Here is a 13,619-nt window from a genome sequence, read left to right as displayed (position 1 = left end):
AGGCGGGGGAGGAAAGGATGGAGATTACGGGGGCGGGGGCGGGGGAGGCAATCCCCGTCCCGTTTTCCCCCGTTGACATCCCTATCACCGCCGATAAATGATGCCCTTCCCTTCCTATCGTCATTCTCGTTGGTTAGAAGCAATGCCAAAGTAGTAAGAAGCCGCTGGAGCAGCCCAATGCCATCACCAACAACTCCACTGCCGCCGCTGTTGATGAACTTCCGACTACCACCATCGTACTATCACTGTAAGTTCCGATCATCACCGTTTGCTTTAGATTTTGGATTCACTGTCCCTCTTAAAGTTCAGTTTTTTTTATAGTTTCCTGCAATCAGATTACGAACACCGTTTGCTGCTATCAAACCAGATTACGAACACAAGGTTTGTTTATTGGGTCAAAATACAAGACATATGAATTTGTTCATTGATCTATTCATCAACGAAGAAGTAAAATTGGCTTAAGACGTTAAGCTCTTTTTTTTAACTAACACCTTATTCATTTATGAACAATGAATATCATAGTCTGACTTATTATATTACATTATTTTTTTTTCACTCATGTCTTATTCATTTATAAATATTGGGTTTTTATGTTGATACAGATACAATAGCTTGATCAGACAAAAATATACACATAGAAAGAATGATATGGAAAAAGGGAAGTCAGGTGACACAAAAGATTAAGGCGGTCTGAGAAAAATCATCGCCAGACTACAATGCCTCGGTGACCCATCGGAGATTCACAACGAGTCAATCTCTTTAACTGAGGAAGCCAAAGCCGATACCATATTAGAAATTATTTGTCTATTAACAGTGTTTTCTATTCATGTATGACTAAGTGTGTATTCATTAGTGAATAAATGTGTATTTAAATGTATTCATAAGATTAAATGTATATTCATTAATGATTGAAGCAATTCATATTTAGATGTTTTCATTTATGTGATGTTTCTTTAATTGTGTTTTATTAATTTATGAATATAAATTAATTCATCTATTAATTCAAGATTATTACCGGTTTCATATAGGACTACAAATATATATTCATTCATGCATGATTACTAATATTCAGATAAAATGATTAATGCGTCAGTATTTTTGATGTGGTTGGTAAAAAAAACTTAAAGCAAAAAAAATAACGTTTTTTTTAATATATGCTAAAAACATTTTTAAAATCGTTTTATTGATTTTGTTAATTAAAAATAGATTATATAAGTTCCTAATATTTAGGTAAAAAATCTATTAATCATATTAAATCCCATGATTTTAGGAATTAATTAATTACTCATAAATTATTCATAATTAATTATATTGTAAAATTCCTTTTATGCCCTTATATGATGATTGGTTCACAACTGTTCTCGCGTTCTCAACCTTTTAGGTGTTCTCATTTGATCATTTTTCTATCTCTCTCTCTCTCTATATATATATATATATATATATATATATATATATATATATATATATATATATATTAAAATTCTCATACCTTAGCTACAGTAATTTTGCTAAGGATTTGACAAAAATGCTCCTTCCTTTATATATACATGTTCAATTGTGTCACATTTTAACTTTGCTAAGGATTTGACAAAAATGGTTATCCTTTATATATACATGCTTTTTGTCAATTTTTCCCGTATTCTTTAGTCATTTTGACACCTTTTGTCCTTCCAATCAAAATTTTTACATTTTTTAAAAACCTTTTAACATTCAAAGTTTGGCCACAAAACTTTAAGGAATTGACAACTTTGGCCACTTTTCTAAAAACTTTCTAATTTCAACCCTTTAATTTTTTAGTCATTTTGACATTTTTGGTCCTTACAGTCTAAATTTTTATATTTTTTTCATAAAAAACACAAAAAACGGCCCGGGGCAAAGTCCGCGTTTGTCCTCATATTTAACTTTTATTGTTTTTTCCTGTCTGTTGCACTTTCTGCCGGTTCTCATTTTCTTCGTTTGGTATATTTTTTATATATTGGTCTGCATATTTATTTTTTTTTGTTTTCTTCCTGCCTCTATCTATCTGTCTCCGTCTGTGAAAATTAGGGGTCGAATTATCTCACATGTATCTTTTAACAAAAACAACACTTAAATCAGACGCACACGGCTCATGCGGAGCATAAGCAACATATCTAGTTTAATGTTAATATTATTATAAGTTAACAATAAAATATAATTTTTATTTTTTAATATTTTGTTTAAATATATCCGAATTAACATTGAAAAAATTATATTAGAACAAAACAATAAAATTTAAATAAATTTTCTTTGGATGTTTTGTGTTGTTCTTTATTAATTCTGTTTTTGACATTTTGTTCGAATGCAATATTGTTTTTTTGACGTGTTATTTATCTTTATGCATAAGCTAACTCAAAACAGTTATAAACGTGTTCGAGTTATACATAGGCTAATCCGAAACGGTATGACGTTTTTGAGTTAGACAAACGAATCTGAAACAATTATATGCTAATTTGGAATCTGTAAACGAATAATATTAAACGGTTATGTATTTTCTATCAAAAAACAATTTATTCGAACAAAACATCAAAAAAAATCTAAAATCATTAAACCATATATATATATATATATATATATATATATATATATATATATATATATATATATATATATATATATATATATAAAAGTAAGTAATATATTACGACATTAGTACTTAATGTCTATTTAAATAAATTAAAAAAAATAATAAAATAATCTTCATAATAAATTTAAAGATAATCCTAGTTTAAACATATTTATATTTTATATTTAAAAATAAAAAAATATTAAATATATTTCAAATAAGTTATAGCTTATATATTAAAAAAATGTTTCTATAATTACGTATTAATTATATAACAAAAGTTAAAATTATTATGTAATAATTGTAGTTATTTAAAAAAAAGTAAGAGACAGTGATCAAGGGATATAGATAAATGAATCCATACAAAAATGACATTGTATCTGTTTTTACTTTTTAAACACTTTGTAGCTTTTATTTATTTTATATAAACTAAACAGAAAACAGGATGTATATTCTTTAAGTCACAAAGACGATTTCTGAGTTTATCTTAATCAAAACGTCTATGTTTTTTTTTGTGACTTTTAACAAGAAAATACGTTTGAAAATACAGTAAATGTATTTATTTTCATTTCTTAACAAACGAATACAAAAATCACATTTCATGCTTTTTTTACTTTTTGAACACTTATTAAAGCTTTTATTTATTTTATATAAACTAATTAAAAAAACGGGCCAGATGTTCTTAAAGTTATAAACTAAATTTTCTTTTATCTAATCAAAGGGCCAAGTACATTTGATCTCTTTATATTCTTTAGGTATCATATCACATCACTAAGGGAACAAAGTTATTAAAATGATCTAGTCATCATTAATTGGAAAAAAAAAGTATTGCAATAACTCTTGCAACTAATTACAAAAAAATTAAAAAAGATGATACTGTTTATAAAAACAATGAATGGTTCTTTCATTAGGGTGGCCACTGGAACTTTGCCCCCTTCTGAACATGATTTCTGCAAAACAAATACACAAAACCCAGAAAACACAGAGTATAATTAAAAAAAACATCTCGCATATGTTCCCCGACTCGACTCGTCGAGTCCAGGTCCGACTCGGTGAGTCGCACGAACTGCACGAGTCAGTCGGCGGGTCGATGAAAATTAGACCATGAAACCTGAAAATTGCGTCAAGGGTTTTGTCTAGGCATACATTATTAAGGTATTAAGGCCAGAATAAGCTTTCAAAACAACATAATTCATGAAAAATCAATACCCTAGAAATTTACTACTTTTCAAAAACGAGTTTTTTCATGCAATTGCTACCGTAGATGGCCTTATAATCAGGTTCTTAACAGAAAACAAGAAGAAATTTGTTACCTTTTAAGATTGAACTTGAGAAATTTGAAGAAAACTTGAAGAACAAAGATGAATGCTTGAGAGAGAGTTGAGAGAGAGGCGCACGTCGAGTGTGTGTGTGAAAATAAACTGATTCTTAGGGTTAAAACCCTAGTTACCGGTTGTAAAAGTAATTTCAAAATTATTTTTTTTCTGTAAATAATACCAACTCATCGAGTCGGGGTCAGACTCGGCGAGTCTGGTCGCGATGTCAAACTTTTTCTGAAATCCATATGGACTCGTCGAGTTATGGTCAGACTCGGCGAGTCTCTTGCAAAAAATTCATAATTTTCAAAATTTTGTTATTTATTTAAAATCATTTCACCCCACACTTAGCTCATGCATACTCTCAAGCAGACATGTCCGATGAATTAGAGATTAAAATTCTAAAAACGAAAGAAAAATTTGAAACAAAACTAAAAAGTAAAAGAAAGCAAACTCTAAATAACGGGTTGCCTCTCGCCAAGCGCTTCTTTTTAAGGAGTCATTACCTAGACTCCTTCCCATCTACGTTTCGTCATCTCCGAGCATCGGGAAAGCACGCCTAACTTTTTGTGATTTGTACTTGGTCTTGTAAGCATGAATCTTCTTCTTGTAAGCCCTTTTCAATGCATCTCTTTTCCTTTTCACAGCATCATCCTCAGCTGCTTGGGCTTCCCTTTTTCTCTTTTTCTTCTTTACCCCATTCTTTTTCACCTTCTCTTGCACCTCCTTCTCTTTAAACTTGATTACTTCATATTTCATGATGGTTCGTGCTTTAGGTTTATTAGTGAATGGTTGATCAGCTTCCACCCTCCTTTCCTTTGTCTCTTCATCCTTTCCTGTGCTCAACCCATCTTCAAACGGAATCGTATCAAGACATGCTACATCGGCGTATTGAACTTTCATTCCCATTCCTCCTTCTGCTGTTTGTTCTTCTAAAGAATCATGAATAATATCTAAATCCAAGGTATGTGAAGAACTAGTAACAAACAAATCTAAGTCGGCCAAGTCTTTGTCAAATTCGACTGGACTCGTCGATTCCATTAAGGTGACTCGGCGAGTCTGATCGGGTTCCATCAATTCTTGGGTGTTTTCTGAGTTGGCTCCTTCCAGTAGCTTTTCTAACTCTTCCAAGTCCTTGTTAACATCTACATCTTCTTCAGAGTGTATCAAAAATTTGCTTGGATCTTCTTTTAGCAAACGTGCAAGCTCTTATTGTAATATCTCATCATCCAATTGGATAATTGAGATTTCTTCATTCTTTTCTTCTTCTTGCTTGGCTTCTAGAATAGCTTTAAACATTATAGATTCATCACCCACCCTTAATGTCAATGTAGACTCACATATCTCAATTAAAGCACACGCGGTGTTCAAGAATGATCTCCCCAAAATAATTGGAATTTCGGGGTCTTCTTTCATATCAACTACCACGAAGTCTACTGGGAAAATAAACTTGTCAACTTTTATTAGGAGATCCTCACAAACGCCTTGTGGATGAATTATCGTCTTGTCCGCCAAATGGATCTTCATATTCACCGGCCTTGGTTCTGGTAAATTCAACTTCTTAAAGTATGACAAAGGCATCATATTGATGCTTTCCCCCGAATCAGCTAATGCTCGGGTGGAAACTTCATTACCAAATTGGCACGGGATCACAATATTTCCCGGATCACCCTTCTTTTCAGGTAGCTCACTCATCAATATTTCCGCGACTTCATCCAAATCTTTCCTAGCAGCAAAAAGGCCCTTAAGCAAGTTGAAGTACTTAGGTGTTTGGAGCATTGTTTCCACAAATGGCACATTAACTTGTAAATCTTTAACATGCGTCATGAAGGTTCTGTATGCTTCTACTTTTTCTGCAGGCATGGCTTTGATTGGGTATGGTAGAGGAGGATTATAAGGCTTCAAAGAACTGGCAGTTTTATCATTTACGTATGGACTCGTCGAGTCCCTTGGAGTGACTCGGCGAGTCGGAGCGGGTTTTGCTGGTTCCGATTCTTCTACCTTTTCTGCCTTCTTCTTGGAGATTCTCAGTGCTTCTGTAAATGTTTCTTCACTGCTGGAGGTTATTACACTTACATTCTCCATTCTTGGATTGGGTTCGGTGTTACTCAGAAGTTGACCCGGTCTACTATCATTCACTTGATGCGCAAGCTGCCCCAGCTGTTTCTCAATGTTGAGAATTGATGCTTGCTGATTCCTTAGCATGTTTCTGGTCTCGTGTATGGCAGCATCGTGATCATTGTGTCTTTTTTCAAACGCGGCTATGAATCTAGTGAATAACTCTTCTAAATCGGCTTTCTTTTCTACCGGTTCTTCCTTTTGGTATAGTCCCCTCTCCTTCTGCTTGTATTTCTCCTCCTTTGCCTTCTTATACTCTTCGTATGGTAGCCATTCCTTCTTAGGTTTCCGCCAATTTTCATCATATCGATTGCCACTTGAATAGAAGACTTGAGCTCTCTTATTTCCATTCTCATCCAAATCACAATCCTTTGTAAGATGGGGCCCTCTACAATTTTCGCATCCTACCCTAATAGCATGGATTGTTTGATCCATTTTTGTCATTCTTCGATCTAGACTATCAAGCTTAGCTATCACCGCCGCCATGCTATCATATGCCGCGTTTACTACCCCCCGACTTACTTCGTTTCTCGGATTATGGTATTCTTTAGAGTGCTTAGAGAATTCTTCAATTAATTCTTTAATTATCGGGGGCGCCTTCTTTGTGAGCGAGCCTTGAGAATCAAGCAATTGCCTTGTGGTGACATTGACTCCATCATAGAAAATGGAGACCTCTTGTTGGCTATTAAGGTCATGGTGTGGGCAATTTCTAAGTAGGCTCTTGTACCTTTCCCAAGCTTCATAAAGAGATTCTCCGGGTTGTTGCTCGAAGTTGGCAATGGCTTTCTTTAGCTTGGCTATCTTGGAGGGCGGGTAGAAATGGTCTATGAACTCTTCTTTCATCTTGGCCCATGTGGTGACCGATCCGGGAGGAAGTGACTTTAACCAATCTTTTGCAGCTCCTTTAAATGTGACAGGAAGCATGCGAAGAAGCTGGGTCCCGCGTGGAACATTCGGGACGTTGAAGTAATCGGCCACATCATTCACTTCGTCCAAGTGCTTGTAAGCGTCTTCATGATCCTTCCCGTAAAAAGGAATCTCCTTGAGTTGGGCGAGAATATGGCCTTTTAGTTCGAAAGTAGCGGTCGCGGGAATTGCAGGTTGCACAAGTCCTGGCCCGGTGTCATCACGCATCCTTTTCTTCCATTCCCCCATGGGGACTTCATCAATGTTAGCCATTGTGATAGCTAACTCTTCTTCAGAATCGGTTTCGTGCTCGTAAGTATGCTCTTCTTCTTCCTCGGTCTCGTACTCGATATCTTCTTGAATTGGTTCTTCAACTGTCAACGAGGCACTGGATGCTCCTGATTTGCTGCTTTTCTTCTTGCTGAAAACGGATTTTAAGTTTTTGAGTGGTGAGTTCTTTGAAGATGTGGTTTCTCCAACGGCTTTTCCTTTGCTTCTTCTTAGTGCGGATTCCGGGTCTTCCAAAGGAGGGACCAGAGGTGTATCAGATCCTCGGGTCATGAAACAACTGTAAACAAACAAAACAAAAGAATCAGAACGCATAAAAAGAACAAAAACGAAATAAAAAATAAAGACTGAAACAACGATGTACTCGCCGAGTCGGCACGAGTGCACTCGGCGAGTTCAAGGCAAAAACAGAAAAGAAAATTTCTAATTATTCTAAGAATGAATTTTTTATAAACTAATTCTACTTACTGAATTACTTTGTAAATAACTTTGTGTAAGATAAATCTCACACAAAGGATCGATTAAACTAGAATTTAATATTAATTTTAGAACCGTTCCCCGGCAACGGCGCCAAAAACTTGATGTGTGCAAACTCACTTACTTTTAAACCTACTTTTAATTATCAAATAACACACAAAAGGCAGTGAACCTATCAATTGTGGTATAGCTAAATAAGGAGGGTATCGATCACAGGGAACGGCAAATTAAATTAAAAACTAATTTTATCTAAGTTAATTAATATGTAGGGGTATTCTCTAGTTTTACAAGACTAGAAACTTACTAACTATTACTAATTTAAGACTAGAAAATAACGACTTAACTAGATTCAATAATTGGAAAGGAACTTTTGTTTAGTTCAACTTGGTTGACTCTATGGTTGACTTTAAGGTAATGGTGCAATGGATTAATTATTTCGTTGGTTACCGATTCAAGTGATTAGATTCGTATTCACTACCCTAATCCTTAGCAAATAAACTAACTTAAACAGTGGCCAATTTTCTAATTTAATTATATTCACTAGATTAATTATTCGGGTTAAGTTAGACTTGCAATAGTTAACTAATTTATTCTTTTAATTAACTTCTTGTTTGATGGTCATCTTACAAGCTTGCACATGGACTTACTCAATTTTCTTATTAATTCTAGTTTCATATTCATTAATCCTAGACATATAGCATAGTGATCACATAGCATATGAGGTCAATAATCAATAGATGTTCATGCTAATCAATTATCTTCCTATTAACAGAAAATTAATTATTATTCACACACAAGGTTCTTTAGCAAGCTAAAATAACAAAAATTCACCAACTTGGAATTAATCCTACCAATCAATCAAACCATATTGTCAACTTTGTATCCCCAAATAGAAGTCTAAAGGTTTTAGCTCATAATTGAAGTAAATAACAGCAAACAAACAAAGTCAAATTGCTTAACCATAATGATAAAACAAAAAGAATAAATGGAATGATGAAATTTTGCCTCAATTACTCTCCGGGATTGAATTCTAGCTTCCTTCGTCGTCTTCTAGGGTTTCTCTGGCTTCTCAATCGTAGCTAAGCTCTTCTGAATCGTCCCAGAACTCTTCTCTATCAATCTGTGGAATTATCTTTAAATATACAAATCGACTCGTCGAGTCAAGTGGTGACTCATCGAGTCCCTCTCACATTCCCCGTATTGTGATAACTCTCTGGGATGCCGAGTCATTATCTTCTCGATTCTTCGATTGGACTCGCCGAGTAGTCGATCTAACTCGCCGAGTAGGTGCCATTTTTAATGTTTTTCTTCTTTATTTCACCCTCGATCTTCTAACTGTTTCTCCCGCTTCCTTTCGCTTCCGAGCTTCATCTTTGGACTGAAAAACATAATTTAACACTTTTAAGTACCTTTTGTCCATAATATACAATAATTTAGCTAATAAATGAATAAAAATGTATACTTAATATGAACTAAATATGCAAATATCAGTCACTGTACCCTGTGATGAGTTTTGAGCACTATAACAATCCTACGGTGTACATACAACCCTAATGCTTTGGATCTAAGCTTTCTCAAGTTATACATGCAATTTTCACTTATCCAAAGCATGAACCCTAACTAGCTTACAATTTTGAGATTTATAACATAAAACAAGTCAGATGAATACCTCTTTGTTGTAGCTTGTAGAACTTGGCCTTTCAAGAGCTTAGTACATCAAATGTGATACCTCAAATAAGTCACAAACACCAATATCAAGTGGAGGATTATGAGAGAGAGGTTAGGAAACACTAAAATCGGCTCAGGTTTCACCTTGGAAAAGATTGGCCGATTTTGGGAAGGCTAGGGGTTGAATTTATAGTGTGGAATCCTTAGGGTTTCTACATAATACCATAATTTACTTAAGCCTTTAAGTATTCCAATAATCCATATGATAGGCCCTTTTGAATTACTCTTCATGGACTCTCACAGAGATTTAGTCCATCCCTAATCAACATGGATCATTAGCCTAAACTATAAGTATTACTGATTTACCTAATCAGTCCCTGTAAATTTAATTAGTCTCTTTTGATCACCAAACTAATTCCAAATTAATTCTTGATCAATACCAATTAAATAGTATAATTTCTCAATTAATATATTATTCTTATAATATATTAATAAATCACAAATATCCTCTTTTCTCAAATATCCATCCTATCAAATTGCTCCGGTGAAGGCAACCCAAGAGGACAATGCTACTATCAGGTCAAGTACATACCAATTATAGTTATGGGCTTAGACACCTAATCCAACAGTCTCCCACTTGGATAAGTCTAATAACTATAACTGCCAATGCAACTTCAAAACCCAATTAGCAATCGTAGCTCTTAAAAACTGTTGTCAAACTCTGAGCTAGTCAATAATGCGTCCTTTAGATAAGGGATCATATAATCCTCTGTTCTTCAATATATCGTGTGGACAAAGACATGGAATAAAGTCATAATCATTATCCAAAAGTTTGTTTCCCGATTTTTGATTTGTTTCACATAGAACTTAATTGAACACATCAATTGAGTCTTGATCGGGCCCGACACATAAGTGAAAACAAAATCATCGAGGGGCCCATGATATCACTTTTAATCCTCTTAGGATAAAAGGAGCAGATAAACTTCGACTTATATGCTTGTACTAATTACTAGTTAAATTATACACAACAACACGTTTTATAACATCAAGTTACTGATGCGTTTCCGTACTATCAACGTACAACCAACTCATAATCAACAAATCATATATCTTGGTTTGAAGACTACATGATATTATCATCTCACAATCACCCGTGATGAATTCCATGAAGTGATTCACGTGAGCGTGGGTTTGATCCAATACTCAAAGCTTATTTTAGGAGCACTCATGAATTTTGTAGCAAACGTTTTCCATGACTAAACATGTTAGATAATCTACAAGCCAATTCATGATACTCTAACCTCATACCTTAGGCCAATGCTCACGTGAGGGGATCTGTTGTAGCAAATGTTTGCCATGACTAAAACTAATATCGTATCTTAGGCCAATGCTCTTAGCATGCTGCAAATGCTTAACCTTACTCAGACCCTTCGTAAGGGGATCTGTTAGGTTATCCTCTGACGATACCCTCTTCACTACGAGGAGTCCCTCTTCTACTCGATGTCTTATGAAGTGATATTTTATATCGATGTGCTTGGATCTGCCATGATCCCTCGGTTCCTTGATTAAGGCGACCGCACATCGTTGTCACAGAAAATCTCGATAGGCTCCTTTAGAGCTAGTACAACTCCAAGGTCTCCGATGAAGTTCTTTAGCCATATTGCCTCCTTCGACGCTTCGCTTGCTGCTATGTACTCCGATTCACATATTGAATTAGCTACAACCTCTTGTTTGGAACTTTTCCATGTTACTGCTCCTCCATTTAGGGTCAATACCAAGCCCGAATGAGAGCATAAATTATCTTTGTTGGTCTGAAAGCTGGCATCACGATACCCTGTCACTCTCAAGTCATCACTCCCACCGAGGGTAAGGACCCAATCCTTAGCTCTCCGCAGGTACTTAAGAATTTTCTTTACTGCTATCCAGTGAGTTCTACCAGGATTCCCTTGATATCGACTAACCATGCTCAAAGCAAAAGCCACATCAAGGCGAGTACATGTCACAACATACATGAGCGAGCCAACAGAAGAGGCATATGGTACTCAACTCATTTATGCTATTTCGACATCGATACTCAGACTTTGAGTCTTACTCAGTTTGGTATTGCTCTGGATAGACAATTCTCCTTTCTTGGAATTCTTCGTGTTGAAACCTTTCAACACCTTGTCCAAGTAGGTACTTTGACTAAGTCATATTAGTATTTTACTCCTATTTCTCAATATCCTTATCCCTAGATGTAAGCAGCTTCCCCGAGGTACTTTATAGCGAAACACTTCCCAAGCCAAGACTTAACCTCCTTCAAGGTGAACTTCGTTTCCTATGAGTAGTATGTCATCCACATACTATACCAAAAAGCTAACTATGCTCCCACTAGCTTTGACATATACGCAGGACTCATCCTCACTTCTTGAAAAACCAAACTCTTTGACTTTCTGATCGAAACAAAGATTCCATCTGCGAGATGCTTGCTTTCATCCATAAATGGATTTCTCAAGCTTACACACTCTATTAGGGTACTTCGCATCTACAAAACCCTCTGGCGACTCATGTAAACATCCTCAACCAACTTCCCATTAAGGAAAGCGGTTTTGACATCCATCTGCCATATTTCATAATAATGAAACGCAGCTATGGCTAGCATAACCCTTGATGGGTTTTAGCCATAAGAACTTTCCTACGTGCGCATGCAAAACCCTAATGCTTGGATCTAGGCTTTCTAATTAAACATGCTTTGAATCCAAGACTTCTAATGACTAATTAGGAATAAGAACAATACTAAAACAGATCTAGAATCATACCTTTGAATCTCTTGTTTGATCTTGTTGTCTTGGAGCTCTAGAGTCACAATTGTCACTCCTCTAATGGCTTACAAACACCAAATAGCAAGGAGGATGATTTGGGAGAGAGGAGAGGGGAGGAATTCGGCCAGGGGTTCTCTACTTTCTAAGAGGTGCCGATTTCCCTATGCCATGGGGTCTATTTATACTTGTAGACTCCTTAAGGGTTACAGCTTAAACCTTAATTGGATAATCTTCTCTTAAAGCAATCCAAATCCATTCCTTAGATAACCTTGGACGATTTGAAGCTATCCATAGCTTCTAGAATCCTTCCACTATCTATCCAATATGGATTTACAGTCTAAAGTTTAACTATCAAACAATTGACAGTTTATACCCTCTTATTTAATTAATCTCTTTAAGTCACCAAATTAATTCTAATTAATTCTATGACTTATATTAATCAAATAACTATATTATTATTCTTTATATTATTCTCATAATATTTTAATAATATATATTCTCTCTTAATAAATCATCCTATCAAGTTGCTATGGTGAAGGCAACCCAAAAGGACCATGCACAACCGGGTCAAATACTTGCCTAATATAGTTGCAGCCTTAGACACTATTCCAACAGTCTCCCACTTGGATAAGTCTAGTAACTATATGCACAAGTACAATTTGATATGCAATCGTAGCTCTCAAAGACGCTGTCAAACTCTAATCTAATCAATCTTGTCCTTTAGATAAGGGATCGTACAGTCCTCTGTTAGATATCATGCTGACAATACTATGGAATGGTTAGTCAAGCATTTAGGTTTTTCGATCTCTGATTTATTTGACATAGAACTTAATCGAACACATCAATTAAGTTCTGACCGGGCCTGACACATAAGTCAAATCAAATCATCGAGCGACCGAGATATCGCTTTTACCCTCTTAGATAAAAGTTACAGATAAACTTCGACTTATATGCATTTACTTATTCATTAACCAACTTTACACAACAATGCGTTTTATAACACCGAGTTACTGATGCGTTTTCGCATTATCAATGTACAATCAACTAACAAATAACAAACCATATATCTAGGTTTTAAGACTATATGATATTATTGTCTTGCGATCACCCCTTTTATATCATATTCCATAAGGTGATTCCAGCAAGCGCGGGTTTTTTCCAATGCTCAAAACTAGTTCATAAGCACTCATGAACATTGCAGCAACCCTTTGCTATGCCTAACACCATTTAGACAATCTACATACCAATTCATGACAATCTTCATTCATATCTACTTCCAAGATATGAACGATTGTGGACAATTTGAATAATTCGATTATTCTTAATAAACTCAATTATTCTGGAAGTCAAAACATGCAAAGTGAAACAATAGTTAAACAATTAACATAAGACAATAACATTACTCATAAATAAAACTCCTTTATTTAATCATCAAATGTTAATTACATTTATCTATTACAC

The 13,619-nt window shown here is 35.0% G+C and overlaps 1 non-coding gene across 1 annotated transcript; it reads left to right on the top strand.

Moving 5' to 3' along the window:
* Window positions 1–6,706: 6,706 nt before the first annotated feature.
* On the top strand, window positions 6,707–6,813 carry LOC145049092 (small nucleolar RNA R71). Its single transcript, XR_013683207.1, has one exon. It is a non-coding gene; the product is annotated as a small nucleolar RNA R71 (small nucleolar RNA).
* The last annotated feature ends 6,806 nt before the right edge of the window (window positions 6,814–13,619 follow it).

Source organism: Lactuca serriola, chromosome 4, assembly GCF_051521515.1.
Source record: "Lactuca serriola cultivar US96UC23 chromosome 4, Lser_US96UC23_V15, whole genome shotgun sequence".
NCBI lineage: Eukaryota > Viridiplantae > Streptophyta > Magnoliopsida > Asterales > Asteraceae > Lactuca > Lactuca serriola.
This window is presented reverse-complemented; position numbering and strand designations above follow the sequence as displayed.